General features: G+C 41.1%; 2 long non-coding RNA genes across 3 annotated transcripts; both read right to left on the reverse strand.

Annotated features, from left to right (window-relative positions):
• Nucleotides 1-253: 253 nt before the first annotated feature.
• On the reverse strand, nucleotides 254-983 carry LOC121987333. Its single transcript, XR_006113504.1, has 3 exons — nucleotides 747-983; nucleotides 486-627; nucleotides 254-411 (listed from the first exon to the last, which is right to left on the reverse strand). It is a non-coding gene; the product is annotated as an uncharacterized LOC121987333 (long non-coding RNA).
• A 6,725-nt stretch (nucleotides 984-7,708) lies between these two features.
• LOC121987334 lies at nucleotides 7,709-8,468 on the reverse strand. Of its 2 annotated transcripts, none has more exons than XR_006113505.1 (3): nucleotides 8,202-8,468; nucleotides 7,941-8,082; nucleotides 7,709-7,866 (listed from the first exon to the last, which is right to left on the reverse strand). It is a non-coding gene; the product is annotated as an uncharacterized LOC121987334 (long non-coding RNA). The 2 variants fall into 2 exon arrangements; XR_006113506.1 differs by having other exon boundaries at nucleotides 8,151-8,468.
• Nucleotides 8,469-13,292: the final 4,824 nt, after the last annotated feature.

A 13,292-nucleotide genomic window follows, 5' to 3' on the forward strand; every position in this document is an offset into this window, starting at 1 on the left:
TCCTAACCTCAGTAAAACCATGGTATGTCACTCTAGAACCTAAGATACTCATGGTAATAAAGTACTCATGGCAAATAAGATACTTATGATAACAAATCACGAGATATCAGCACGGATACATAACAAGCGACAAACCTAACATGCTATGGATATCAACAGTGACATACTAAAGACAAACATGTTCATTGCTTGCAGCTATAAAGTACTATGCATATCCAAAGACAATATCATAAAAGATAAGTCAAGAGGTACCCGCCTCCAATAGCAGGTTCAATCCAGTCAAATCCAACATCGAGATGCTCGTCTCGTGTCAAAGTCCTTAATTCACAGCCACCGGTTTGTACTGAAACCAAAGAATTGCTGGCTGGAACTTGCTGCCATTAAGGGACGTTGGCTGCTGAAAATTCTTCACTGTTCGGATCATATGAAGAATCAAGATCGATAACCAATCAAGCAAAAATCCTAATTCAACAACCGAAGCTTACCTCCAAGATCCGGCTACGGCATAGCTCTGTGTCCTCTTCGGCACTGTCGAGCAGAAACACAATAAAGGATTTGGCACTATTTTCTCCGGTCCGAAACCAAACCCATGATGAATCTATCCTCCATCCACCATTAACACCTCACCTGAACGAAATCAATCCAATGCAACCAAACAAACAATGGATTTAATTCAATATTTAAATACATCTTACCCCAAACAGCAGTCATCGAAAGGGCTGTTGAGGTCGGCAGACAAGGCTCACCAGTGATGGTCGTGCTGCCAAATTGCAGCAGAGGGGCGGCGGTCATGAATTAAGGCACGACGGTTGGCGCTAGGGCTCAGGAGACTGGTGACACTGCTCGGCCGGAAGAGAGGAAGGGACAGGGAGAAGCTTCGGCAGAGGGATCTGGCAAGGGCACACCTTCGGCGACAGCAAACGAAGAGGCAAGGCAATGCAAGGAGTCGCCGCGAGGTGGTGAAGGAGAAGGGAAAACCTAGGGCTCCGATGCCGGTGGTGTCTCGTCGGACCAAAGGAAAGGAGGGGAAGTCGCCGGTCGGCCGGGGCTGGCTAGGGCACGGAAACTTCGCGCCGAGAGGGTGGAGACCGAAAGAAGGGAAAGCCCTTGGCCGAGAGATTTTGTACGCGGAGAGGGAGAGGGAGTTCGGCGCCGGTTAGGGCTCGGGGTCGGGGGAAATCGGGAGAGGGAAGCAGCGTGGGAGAGGAGAAGAAAATAAAAAAAAAAAAAAGATATATAAAAGAAAAAGGAAATGATTTAAAGAAAATAAACATTTCCTCTTTAAAATAGGGTAGCCCAAACAGGCCTTCCCGGGCCCTATTTTTATCCCCGTAAACTCGTCCATACGGTCTCCGAAAAATTCCCGAAAAATCTCCAAAAATTCCGAAAAATTCTCCTATTAAAATTTGCCTATTTTCGGTATTTTACATTCTCCCCCACTAATAAAAATTTGGTCCCCAAATTTCGTTATCTACCATCAGCATGTACTAGCAAACGCTAAACAGTATAAATGCTGAATGGAACCATAACTTACATACCTCAAGTGAAAAGGTAAGGGTATCGAGCTCGGATAATATCCTCGAGCTCCCAGGTAGCCTCCTCATCCGAATGATGCTGTCATCCGACTTTAACCAGTCGGATTGTCTTGTTCCACAGCTGACGCTCTTTCTGGTCCAAAATCCGTACCGGAATCTCCTCGTAGGTTACGTCTGGCTGTACGGGAACTGAGACATCTGTCAGCACATATGTCGGTCGGGTACGTATCTTCTCAGCATAGATACGTGGAATACATAATACACACCTACCAAAGACAGTGGTAGTGCTAGCCAGTAAGCTACCGCTCCAATCCTCTCCAGGATCTGGAAAGATCCAATGTATCGCGGAACTGGCTTACCTCTAAGGCCAATCTCTTCACCCCTTTCGTGGGTGAAACTCGCAGAAATACCTGGTCGCAAATGGAGAACTCTAAGAGTCTCAGACTCCGGTCAGCATAATACTTCTGGCAGTCCTGTGCCTCTGACACTCTCCGTCTAATAGTACGGACTAACTCTGCCTCATGCTGAGCTCTATGAGGTCCCAACAGCTGAGCCTCCCCAACCTCATCCTAGAGGGTGGGTGTCCGACAAGGTCTACCATACAACGCCTCAAACGGTGCCATCTGGACAGGCGAATGTAAGCTGTTGTTGTAGGCGAACTCTACCAATGACAGATGGTCCTTCCAACTGCCTCCAAAATCCAATACACACGATCTCAGCAAGTCCTCTAGAGTCTGAATGGTCCGCTTTGACTATACATCTGTCTGAGGATGGAAAGCTATACCGAAACAGAGCTGCGTGCCCAAGGCCTACTGCAGACTCTGTCAAAACGAGATGTGAACCAGAGGTCTCTATCCGAAATAATAGTCAACGGAACACCACGTGATCTGATGATCTCCCGGCCAAACAGATCTACCAATCGATCCAGGAAATCAGTCTTCCGAATCACTAACGAGTGCGCGGATTTGGTTAATCAATCAACGATTACCCTAATCGCGTCATGGCCTCGTCGTGTTCTAGGCAGACTCACCACACAGTCAATGATAATATGTTCCCATTTCCACTCAGGAATAGAAATCCTCTAAAATAATCCGGCAGGTATCTGGTGCTCAGCCCTCACCTGCTGACAGACAAGACATCTAGCTACAATATCCGCGATGTCTTTCTTCATACTGTTCCATCAATAGGAACACCTTAAATCTCGATACATGCGGGTCTTGCCTAGATGGATCGCAAATCGAGAACGATGAGCCTCCGAAATAGCTCCGACAAAACCGAGTAAGACTGAGGTACGTATAATCTGCCTCGGAAGTATATAATACCCGCTTCATCTCGGGGAAACTTACTCTGCTGCCGGAAGCTATCCAGCTGCCAATGGACCGTAAATACTGATCTCCAACCTGGGCCTCCTGAATCCTCATCCTGATCGAGGATTGAGCAACCATGATAACAAGAATACCCTGCTCTGTCTGTAGCCACAACTTGGTGGCAAGCCAAAGTCACTCTGGACTTCCGGCTAAATGTGTCGACAACCACATTAACTTTTCCTGGGTAATACCTAATGGTACAATCAAAATCCTTCAGGAATTCCATCCATCCCCTCAGTCGGAGATTAAGTTTCTTTCTAAGTGAACAGATATTTGAGACTCTTATGATCAATAAGAATCTCAAATGTAATACCGAACAGATAAGGCTGCCAAATCTTCCAGTCAAACATACTGACGTTCAGTCACAAGTCATGTACTGAGTAGTTCTCCTCATGCTCCTTCAACCGACGAGAAACATAGGAGACTACTCTATCGTGCTGCATCAGAACAGCGCTCAAACCCTGAATAGATGCGTCGGTGTAGAGGACATATCCGTCCTCTCCAGAAGGTAAAACCAAACTGATGCCGATACTAATCTCTGCTTCAGCTCTTGGAAGCTGGTCTCGTAGTCCTCGGACCACATGAACTTCACGCCTTTCCTGGTCAGGCGTGTCAGTGACATAGCTAACCGTGAGAAACCCTCAACGTATCTCCGGAAATATCGAGCCAAACAAAGGAAGTTGCGAGCCTCTTCTATAGACTTCGTTTACTCCCAACGGTAACAACCTCGATCTCCTGTGAAACCACAGTATACTCCTACTGGTCATCATGTGTCTGTATACTCCTCCTGGTCATCATGTGTCTCAAACATCTCACAGAAGACACCCAAAACACGCACTACTAATCGTCGCATATAGATGTTCTCGTCGAAACATCTCTAGAACTAGGCAAAGACAGCGTACGTGTCTCACCTGGGATCCGAACTAGATCACAACATCGTCAACAAAGACAATGGAAACTGATTCAAACATCCTCAAAATACCAGAATCATCGTGTCCATAATAACATCTAGAGCACTGTAAGCCTATATGGCAAAACCAAGACACATCATGTCCGTATCACAAACATTCCTAACCATAAGATCCTCAACAATAAACAGATCTAATCACCAATGATATATAATCACCAAAGAATAGAACCTCCAGTGTGAGAGCAATGCTCTATCACACGAAATACCACAAATGTGGGAGCAACGCTCTACCACAAGAAATCCTCCCTATGTAGGAGCAACGCTCCACCACAAATAATCCAAAATATGTATCCACAATAAATATGGGAGCAATGCTCCACTATAAACAATCCGCAATATATAGAAGCAACGCTCCACTACAAAACAATCCCTAAATATGTGGGAATCCAGAATATGTGGAAGCTATGCTCTACCACAAACGATCCATAACATGTGGGAGCTACTCTCTACCACAACAATACATAAGTGCCCAAAGCACCTAACTATCTAGCTAGAGTCTGAACGAGATCTCTCTACCCCAATCACTGTGGGTAGCCTAGGGTATAACAACCCAGTAAGCAAATCAAATCTATATTCAACTCTATCAATATCGTAGTGGGTCACCCGCTGATAAGAAAATGGGTTGACAAGGTAGTCCAACAAATAACATAATGCAGACACTCCACATCCTGCATTCAATATAAGTAGAATCCTCATGATACTACCAACAATACACCTGGCACACGTGCACACACAACATAGGTATAATCGACATAATCCTCCAATTATTGTACACTAAACATATACACAACTCAGGTATATTCAGTATAATACCTCCAACATCACATACCGTACACGTGTGCTTAAATCAACGTAGGTATAATCGACAATATACCTCCAATAATACTTACCCCATATTCATACATACACCTTGAGTATGATCAACATAATACTTCCAATAAAGTCTAATTGACACAAGTGTATCCACAAATCAAATATAATCAACAAGATACCTCGAATATTACAATCAGCATAAGCTCAATGATGCAGTCGGTCAGTCTACCACAGGACTCCTACAACACACAATAATCATATCTACACACCACATAAATATGCATAATCAACATATTTAAATCCAATTTACCACACAAACCCTACGCCACCTTCTAAGTTATCCTACAAGGTACTTACAGTCTAAATTTAAAGTACCCACGGAATAGGATAAATCAATCCTCTAAAGACTGACCAAACCAACAACGATATACGGCTAATTCCATCTTTTCCCACGTCAGTAACAGTCATGTACTTCAATGTGCTCATAATATCCAACTAAGCACGAAAAATCAAAAGATTCGAACATCTAAAAATAGAGTATAATTGTCCTCTACTGATCAAACCAACAAAACTAAATCAATCATTTTCTAACTAATCAAGAATACCTTAATCCTCCACAAGCAACTAAGGTATATTAATATACGACTACCCAGATCAATAAGTGTAAATCAGACTCCTACTGACTGATCTAACAAGAGTAAATCAATATTTACTGATGTAATTAACTAAGATAACATGATATACTACTGGCTAGGTCAACATAAATAGGTAAAAACTATCCACTACATAGCAAATAAAGAGGTTGGTATGTGCCTCAATCTGCTAACCAAATAGTAGTAACAGAAACTAAAGCTACTAGGGGTATGATATGAAAAATCACCAAAGCCTATAATCCTTAATCTCTATTAAGGTCAATCAAGATCAGTGGCTAACCCCTCAAATATAATATATGCTACAACAACCAGACAGACACTAGTAAAGAGTGATAATACATGTCATAGACTGTAATAATGAACAGGGCATAAACTAATCAAAAAGGTAAGATAACATATACCAACATACCTCCTATAGCTTGGAGATGTCCTGCTTCTGCCAAGTCCCAAAATCCAAAAAGTCACATCGAGAAGACTAAACATGAAATCCGAAACACGAGAAATAAAACTCGTAAGCCGATCTCTGATACCAAATAAATTGGTATCAGATAAATCTCAAAAATCCAGAACACATAGCAAGTATCGTATAACTTGGCTCTGATACCACTAAATTGTCACGCCCCAGAGGAGTCTCTGTCCGAAGAAATTTCGGCAGCATCTCCCCTGTACGGCGGACAATCTGAAACTTTTCTACAAGCACTATATACCTCAGCCACATGCGGCTGGAATAATAACAATAAAAGAAAACAAACACCACGCAGTTAAAAATAAAGCAGCCTACTCGACTGTACCAAAACCAAAACACAAAACTGCTAGCCGGCTAGACTTACACAACCAACAACAAATACAAATACCACATAACAACATCAACACTCCAAAAATAAAACCGGAGTACAGAGCTAAACAACTGATACATAAAACAAATAAAACATACGTGAAACCGATAAGTCTTCTGATGTGACGTGGGGACCAGCAGACAGGATACTCCAAGCAACACCAAAACCAACCTGGTACCTGAAAAAAAATAGTATCAACGGGGGTGAGTTCAACAACTCAGCGAATACCAATGGACATGAGTAGTAAGATATATCTAACAGCAGCAAACATGGAATACAGCTTCCTAATCATATATATAGGGAATATGCAAAACTGAAAGGCAACTGAGGAAGCTGTACTCACCAGGAACTCCTATCCAGACAAAAAGGGTCATCAAACCAATACGCAGTATGTCTCCTGTATGCATGTCAAACAAATGTATCCAACCAAAATGCAGCAACCAAATGCAGTAAACACAATCACAATAATATAAATACATCAATGCATATGATGCTAATGATGCGTCCTGGTCACCCCTGACGCCAGTCAGTCCTCTCACACACAAATGGTGAGACCGAGTGGGTAGGGCTGTGACAACCGTGCACTCTGTCGTCACTGCTCCTGATGAGTGACCGAGTGGACGGGATGCTGTCGGAGTACTCTGTCCTCGTACCCCAAATCATAAATGGGGAGCTCAATGCTCTCAACTCCGGTACACGATGGCGAGGAGGATATCTTTGCCGGCTACCACGTTGAGTCTCACACCCAAGCGGACCAACGGAGCCAAACTACGTCCTACACTACATGCCAGCGGAGCCAAACAGAGCGGAACTGTCTGCCGGCTACTACGCTAAGTCATATGACCAGCGGGCCAAGCAGTGAGCGCCACACACTCGATATACCACTAAACCATGGTGGGGGTGTATGCAGTACATGTGGCGATGGGCTCAACCATAGTGGAGCCGACAATCGCACAGCATGCAATCATGATGCATGTCACTATGCATAACAAAAACTGATCAATATAACCATATCCATATATACAAAATGGGTACTGTAAAAGCGATGGTCAATCCACGGATCTAGGGCATACAAGTCCTCTATGATATAGCAATCTAGATCCCAAACATATCTCCTTCTATAACATATGTACCAACAATATGCACATATCAAGAATCAAGGTCTAGGTACACGAATCATATATGATATACAAATAGAGGTACACAAGCCAGTCATGGCATAAAACCTAAGTATCAGACAGTCTCGATACACATGACTGAAACCAAAAGTCCAGAACCTAATCCTAACCTCAGTAAAACCATGGTATGTCACTCTAGAACCTAAGATACTCATGGTAATAAAGTACTCATGGCAAATAAGATACTTATGATAACAAATCACGAGATATCAGCACGGATACATAACAAGCGACAAACCTAACATGCTATGGATATCAACAGTGACATACTAAAGACAAACATGTTCATTACTTGCAGCTATAAAGTACTATGCATATCCAAAGACAATATCATAAAAGATAAGTCAAGAGGTACCCGCCTCCAATAGCAGGTTCAATCCAGTCAAATCCAACATCGAGATGCTCGTCTCGTGTCAAAGTCCTTAATTCACAGCCACCGGTTTGTACTGAAACCAAAGAATTGCTGGCTGGAACTTGCTGCCATTAAGGGACGTTGGCTGCTGAAAATTCTTCACTGTCCGGATCATATGAAGAATCAAGATCGATAACCAATCAAGCAAAAATCCTAATTCAACAACCGAAGCTTACCTCCAAGATCCGGCTACGGCATAGCTCTGTGTCCTCTTCGGCACTGTCGAGCAGAAACACAATAAAGGATTTGGCACTATTTTCTCCGGTCCGAAACCAAACCCATGATGAATCTATCCTCCATCCACCATTAACACCTCACCTGAACGAAATCAATCCAATGCAACCAAACAAACAATGGATTTAATTCAATATTTAAATACATCTTACCCCAAACAGCAGTCACCGAAAGGGCTGTTGAGGTCGGCAGACAAGGCTCACCAGTGATGGTCGTGCTGCCAAATTGCAGCAGAGGGGCGGCGGTCATGAATTAAGGCACGACGGTTGGCGCTAGGGCTCAGGAGACTGGTGACACTGCTCGGCCGGAAGAGAGGAAGGGACAGGGAGAAGCTTCGGCAGAGGGATCTGGCAAGGGCACACCTTCGGCGACAGCAAACGAAGAGGCAAGGCAATGCAAGGAGTCGCCGCGAGGTGGTGAAGGAGAAGGGAAAACCTAGGGCTCCGGTGCCGGTGGTGTCTCGTCGGACCAAAGGAAATGAGGGGAAGTCGCCGGTCGGCCGGGGCTGGCTAGGGCACGGAAACTTCGCGCCGAGAGGGTGGAGACCGAAAGAAGGGAAAGCCCTTGGCCGAGAGATTTTGTACGCGGAGAGGGAGAGGGAGTTCGGCGCCGGTTAGGGATCGGGGTCGGGGGAAATCGGGAGAGGGAAGCAGCGTGGGAGAGGAGAAGAAAATAAAAAAAAAAAAGATATATAAAAGAAAAAGGAAATGATTTAAAGAAAATAAACATTTCCTCTTTAAAATAGGGTAGCCCAAACAGGCCTTCCCGGGCCCTATTTTTATCCCCGTAAACTCGTCCATACGGTCTCCGAAAAATTCCCGAAAAATCTCCAAAAATTCCGAAAAATTCTCCTATTAAAATTTGCCTATTTTCGGTATTTTACATCTGATTCCCAAGCCTTTCAAAAAGCTCTTGCCTTAAGGACCTTAGGTTATCATCTGATGCAATCTAGGCGGCAACAACTTCTCCTCGTTATACAATTTCTTGTATTGGGTAGTACTTGCGCTCTATTGTGTTTTCTTGCCTTATAGACTCATGGTTTCTTCTAGTTTGTTACTGCACCATTATTATTACAATAAATTGTAATAATCTTTGGACAAACTAGAAATCATATCTAAGTCTATCTTGAGGTAATTAAGTCATTCAGCTTTTATGGCTACCTCAGAGGCTTGCCATATACTCAGCTTCTATGGTGGAGTCCAGAAAAAACACCTATGCTTATCACTCTTCCTATGACTTTTCCTCCTAAAGTAAACACAAAACCCCGAGGTCGACTTATTATTGTCCCTATCCGATTGGAAGTCAAAATCCGTGTAACCCACAGGGACCAAATTAACTGCCTTGTAAGCTAGCATATAATCTCTAGCGCCTCTAAGGTACTTTAATATATGCTTTACTGCAGTCCAATGTCCTTGTCTAGGGTTACTTTGATATCTGCTAACTATGCCCTTGGTAAAACAGATTTCTGATCTCGTGCATAGCATACATTAGGCTTCCGATAGCCGAAGCATAAAGAACTGCCTTTATTTCCTTTATCTCCTTTGATGTCTACAGAGACATATCTTTAGATAAAGTTACTCCATCCTAAAAAGTAAGAAACCTTTCTTGGAGTTTTGCATGCTTAAAACGAGCAAGGATTTTTTCGATGTATGAAGCTTGGAATAAGTAAAATATTCTTTTCTTGCGATCCCTTATTACTTTGATCTCAAGAATATATACATTCTTCCAAGTCCTTTATATCGAATTGTTTGGACAACCATACCCTTACTTCTGACAACATTTTGATATTGTTTCCAACTACCAAAAATGTTATCTACGTATAGTACAAGAAATACCACCACGCTTCCATCACACCTTTTGTATACACAAGACTTATCCAGTTACTAAATGAATCCAAAGGTCCGGATTACTTTGATAAACTAGATGTTCCAAGACCTTGAAGCTTTGCCTCAGTCCATAGACTGATTGAGCTTGCACACAAGATGCTCTTAGCCCTTTGCAATGAACCCTTCTGGTTGCTTTATATGGATGCTTTCTTCAAGACTTCCATTAAGGAATGCTGTCTTGACATCCACTTACCAAATAGATAAAAGAATCCGGATAGACTTAAGCATGGCTACCAGTGAAAAAGTTTCCTTTTTCATCTAGCCTTGCTTTGAAAGTTTCTACCTTCCTGTCTATCCCTCTTTTCCTATTATAGACCTTTTTATACCCAAAGGCTTTTACACCATTTGGTGGTTCTACAAGCTTCAGATTTTATTAGAATACATATATTCTAATTCTATATTCATTACTCTTTGCCAAGATATTGCATCTTTATCTTGGAGTGCTTGATCATATGTCCGAGAATCAGGTTCATGTCCTCCAGGGATCTAGTCTAAAAACCCTCCAAAAACATGAATCTTTTTAGGTTGCTTAACAACCCTCCCACTACGACAAGACACTTTCTGCAATTGTGTATCATTTGTGATACGTGTTGCAGTTTCCTTGTGATATCTCATCTTGTACAGTTGGTACTAGATTAGACATGCCTTTTAATATTTCCTTAAGAACAAATTTTCTTATGGGCACATGGTTTATTACATAGTCCTTTTCTAAAAATCGGTCATTGATGCTAACAATGACCTTCTGATTTTTAAGACTATAAACCTACTTTCATTTCACTAGGATAACCCACAAACAAGTGAATTCCTGTCCAACTTATCATTGTCTCTCTTCTGCATATGTGCTGGATTACCCGAATCCGAATATGCTTCGAAATAGGCTTACGCCTATTCAGTAATTCTATATGAGTAGAGAGTTCTGACTTTGGAAGGTACTATATTCACTTCCGTTTCCAGAGTATATCCTAAGAATGATTTTGGTAATATTCTAAATAACTCATCAATCTACTTATTTCCATAAGAGTCCTATACCTTCCTTTTTCTTCACCATTCTGTTGGGGTGTACCAGGTGCAGTTAGTTGGGATTGAATCCCTACTTCTGATAAGTGACTCCTAAATTCTCCCAAGAGGTACTTGCCACTATGTTCTTACCATAGTGACTTTTACTTTGTCGTTTCTCCACATCAGCCTCGTACTCTTTGAACTAATCAAAGCACTTAGACTTGCGGCACATCAAGTAAATATATCTGTATCTCAAATAGTTGTCTATAAAATAGATGAAATATTTGAAACAACCTCTTGCCTGGATGCTCATAGGATCACACAAATCAAAATGAACTAATTCCAATATATCTTTGACTCCATACCCCTTAGACTTAAAAGCTTCTTGGTTATTTTTCCTTCCAAGTAAGACTCGTAGGTTGGAAAGATTTCCACTACTAATGAACCCAAAAGTTCATCAGCTACCAATGAATCCTACTCAAGTTAATATAACCTAGCCTTAGAAGCTAAAGATATAATTGGTTCATTTTCGAAGGTTACTTTCTCTTAAAGTTAGAAGATGTGTTACTAATTTCCATTTGTTGCATAGTGAGAGTTATTGGATTTATAAATTGCCAACCAACGTACCAGAACAGATAACTTCCCTCTTTTTCTTAATAACAACTTTGTTATTAAAAGAGGCAGAATATCAAGTTATTTGAATAGTTTAGAAATTGAAAACTAGTTCTTTCTAAACTTGGTGCGTAAAGACAATTACTCAAAAATCCATGTTTTGTTCTTATCAAAAGATAAACATCTCCCACTGCAACAGCTACCATTTTTACAATAGTGCCCATGTGGACGGTGTTTTAATTTTCATTTAGTTGCCGGGTTTCCTGGAACCCTGCAATGAATTGTAAACATGATTAATGGCATCTGTATCTACACTCTAGGTTCTGGTAGATAACACCACTAAACATGTTTCAACTAATGAATTAAATACACCTATATTATTCTTAGTTCTAAGAAGACAGTCTACCTTAATGTCCAAGTCCTATTTCCAATCATTACAATTGGGATTACTAAGTCTTTCTTATAGTATGACTACTAGGGGATTGATAAACATTTTAAATCCTAAGAATCACAAAAATACTTGGTCAAGATCAACTCCTTAAAAATCCCCATGAATTTTGTATGCCACGATAGTGTGGACGTATACAAAATCGAAGAGGAGATTTTATTCATTAATTTTATTATCTCGTCAACTTTACTTTATGACGAATAAAATTAATAGTTGATCTGTCTTTGATCAAATATTTGGTCAAAAACTTTTTAATTTTTAAAAAAATATTGATTCCTCAAACAATATTATTTAAATTCACCAACACCTCAAACACCGTGAATTTTGCATGCCACGTTAGTGTGGACGTATACAAATTCAACATTTGTAAAAGGAGGGTTTTAACCCATTAATTTTATTATCTTGTCAACCTAACTTTTTGACAAATAAAATTAATAGTTGGTATCATTTGGTCACACAAACAATAGCAGTGACTCGATGGGAGGATACTATTAGATGTGTCTAAGTGTATACCATTACTTGACACTAAGTCCATTAATAAGATTATGCCCCTTCCGTTGGGGAAGATCACACGCTCTTAATTAACTTCCTATAGTCATCCAAAAATGGAAGTCTGTTCTAATGATCCACAAACAAGCTCATCCGTTATGGAGGAAGGCACTCAGAGCCAACGCGCAAGCTTGTTTGCATCACTTACAAACCAGTAATGGAGACTATGGGATTTACTTAAAAATCCCTCTCCCACTTAATTATTTATAAATGAGGAATTTTAACTATGCTAGCCTACTAAATATGTAAACTAACATGCACACACAGCACAATATAAAAGCAATAAATAGAAAATCTAATTTTCAACTATTATGGCTTTTATCTCTTGTTGTCCTCCGTGTGTTGTCATCCCAAGCTGCTGCCATATTTGGCCACTGCCACCGGGTCTAGCTGTCGCATCCATCTTGCTCCTAGTTCCGCTGCGCCTCTGGTCCTTAGAAGGTTCCACGCTTTGCAAGATTCGATCCGCGACATAAATAGAATTTTACATTTTGATCCTATATTCCTCGAAGGAATGTACATGTAAACTAGATCGAACATAAAATAAAATTTACATCCATCGATCCTATATTCCATAAAAGGAATGTACATGTAACTAGATCAAAAATAAAATCCTAATAAAACTAAATATAGCTCCTGCTGTATTTTATAATACAATCATGCACACACAATAAAATGCCCTTGATATGTCCAAGGATCCAATCACACACATAATAACTATAAGCCATAATAGTTGGATCCTGCATCCACAAAGTTAGCACATCCTACTATTAACCTGCCTAAATTATGTATGACATGTG

The sequence above is a fragment of the Zingiber officinale genome, chromosome 5B, assembly GCF_018446385.1.
Source record: "Zingiber officinale cultivar Zhangliang chromosome 5B, Zo_v1.1, whole genome shotgun sequence".
NCBI classification, from domain to species: domain Eukaryota; kingdom Viridiplantae; phylum Streptophyta; class Magnoliopsida; order Zingiberales; family Zingiberaceae; genus Zingiber; species Zingiber officinale.